The sequence below is a fragment of the Pteropus vampyrus genome, unplaced genomic scaffold (genome assembly GCF_000151845.1).
Source record: "Pteropus vampyrus isolate Shadow unplaced genomic scaffold, Pvam_2.0 Scaffold60, whole genome shotgun sequence".
Lineage (NCBI taxonomy): Eukaryota > Metazoa > Chordata > Mammalia > Chiroptera > Pteropodidae > Pteropus > Pteropus vampyrus.
In genome coordinates, this window is record NW_011888841.1 from 2,683,435 (window position 1) to 2,685,997 (window position 2,563).

The following is a 2,563-nucleotide window of genomic DNA, read 5'->3' on the forward strand; positions in this document are numbered from 1 at the left end:
GAAGTGTTGCGTTAATAAGGCCAAGACACCCCAGATGCCAGATCTAATGGCCTCTCCTCAGCCCCATCGTGATTTCTCCGTCCTGTGTGGCATTGCGGTCCACCTTCTTTGACTTTCTTTCTTTTTCCTTCTCTCTTTCCCATTCGGGGTTTCTCTGAGGGCTGCTCGCATGACAGTAACTCTAAGAGTGTACTTAACGGTAGGCAGCCTCTCACGCCTATTTATTTTGTCTCGTCACCCTGTGACCTCTCTTCCCACAATGAATAGGACTCAGCTGTGTAACCAATAGGACTTTGCAGAAATGACAAATGTGATTTCTGAGGCTGGGTCATAGAAGACATTGTGGTCTCCACCTTTCTCTTTCGGATTGCCTGCTCTAGGGGAAGTCAGCTGCCACGTGATGAAGACACTCATCTTAGATTCTCCAGCCCCAAGTGAGTCTGTAGATGTCCGCAGCCTGGCGGACAACTTGACTGCAACCTTACGAGACACCCTGAGCCAGAGACACCCGGCGAAGCTGCTCCCAGATTCCTGATTCACAGCAACTATGAGATCAAACTGTTGCTGACTTAAGATGCTAAGTTTTGGGGTAATTTGTTAGGCATCAGTAGATGAGGATGGGGTTGTATTCTTCCGATTGTGCGTTCCCAGACCCCACCCCAGGCCTACTGAGTCTGGTTCTGTGCCGAGCGAGCGGCTAGGAATCTGCGTGAACATCGCTGGGTGACTCTCTGACCCTCGGCGATGTGAGACTCACCAGTCTTTTTCGTTTTCACTGACTGCCGTCCGTCTCCCTCCGCTCGCTCCATGCCTCCCTTTCCCTACAGTACAGTCCCCCAAAGTCCTGCCCACAGCTGCTTCTCTCCTTATTGTGCATTCCCCGGACCAGTGTGTCTATTCTGGGGCTCGGAGCAACTGTGCTCCCGCTTCTCCCACTCTGACGCCTCCATAAAGCCCCTCAGCCCCAATATCCAACCGCCTGCTGGATGTCTCCAGGTGGATTTCCCTCAGGTTCGACATCAAATTCATACCTATCCTCACGAAACCTCCTTTGCATTTGTGTTCTCTATTTTTGTTAGCAGTTTATAACTTAGTCTCCGAGACTGTCATTTTTGATATCGTCCCTGCTCCCTCTTTTTCCCCTGACCCTCGACGCACACTCATCCCTGAGTTCTGACGGTCCGTCTTCCGAGCGCCCGCGGTCGCTGCCATGGCGGTTATTCCCAATCATCCCCCCTTCTCTGGCCTGTTGGTCTAACTGCCCTCACCCTACTCTTTCTTCACCAAACCTTCTCTTTTGCTCCAAACCTTCATTCTTCCTAAAAGCCTCGTGTCGAATACAACTAATCATGTGATCTTCTCACTTAAAACCCTTTGATGGGTCTCCCTGTCTTTTCCAATGAAGTTTAAACTCTTTGATGTGGCATGTAAGATCGCCATTGTGTGGCCCTCACAGGACCTTCCACCTTTGTTTCTAAAAGCCAGCCACCCCGCAATCCACCCATAAACACACATACTCTCTAGGCATAAGGGGTTTTCCATAATTTCCCAGATGTGCTTTGAAATTTCTATATCTTTCCTCATGCTATAGAATGAAAATGATCCCTTGAGAATGAAAACACCGTGACATGAAGCCCATTGCAAAATTTACCTATGGTGCAATCTGCGAGGTAGTCCACTTTTTCCCCATCTCATTTCAGTCCCTAAACCGCGAGAAGAGAAGGCAGGCCAAGGGCGCAGATGTAAGAAGCTCCACTGAGCTTCTGGCTGCCTGGTTGACTTTGGATAATGGGAGTGAAAAAGGCATGTGTCGCTTCCTGGGGGTCTTCCCCTGCTTTAGCTATACTGGTTGTGCTTCTGTTGAAAGACACGCTTATGAATTCATTGAGCTGATAGCATGTATTAACCCTGACCGAGGTATCATGGTGGATGTAATGATTGAGATCTGGTTCCTGCTCTTTGTCAACTTAGATAGACGTATCTAGCAGACGGTAACAACTGTCAGAAGAGAGATATTAAAATATCAGGAGACTCCACAAGTAAAGGAAATCACCTCTGGGTCGGAGGATGGGGAGTGGGGTAAAGTATCGCCTGTCGCCCACCTGTCAAATGTAAACCCCAAGGACAGGCATCTTTGTTTTGTTCAATTCTGTTTTTCCAGTACCTAGAGCTGCGTCTCACACACAATAGGACTCAAGAAGTATTTGTTGAATGATGGGAGACGGAATAAAAAAAATCGTATGGATAAGAAATGTGGGTTTAGGATCATAATCGTGGTCTTCTTGAAGACCGAGATGATCTCTACCTGCATTTTCATGGGTTTGCATCGTGTTTGGCATATCTTAGGCAGTCAACAAATGCTGCATGAATGTCGAATAAGTTCCAGTGAGGTATTTTTTCTTTCTACCCTTTCCACTATCTTATTAGTGGAGAAAATAGTCATGCCAAGCTGACAGTAGTTTTATAGATAAGGGTCTTTAAGAAACTAAGGGGAAAAAGGCAAGGTGATAGAAGATGAAACAAAATTAAAAGCTCAAGAAAATAACATTTTCATGTAATGCAT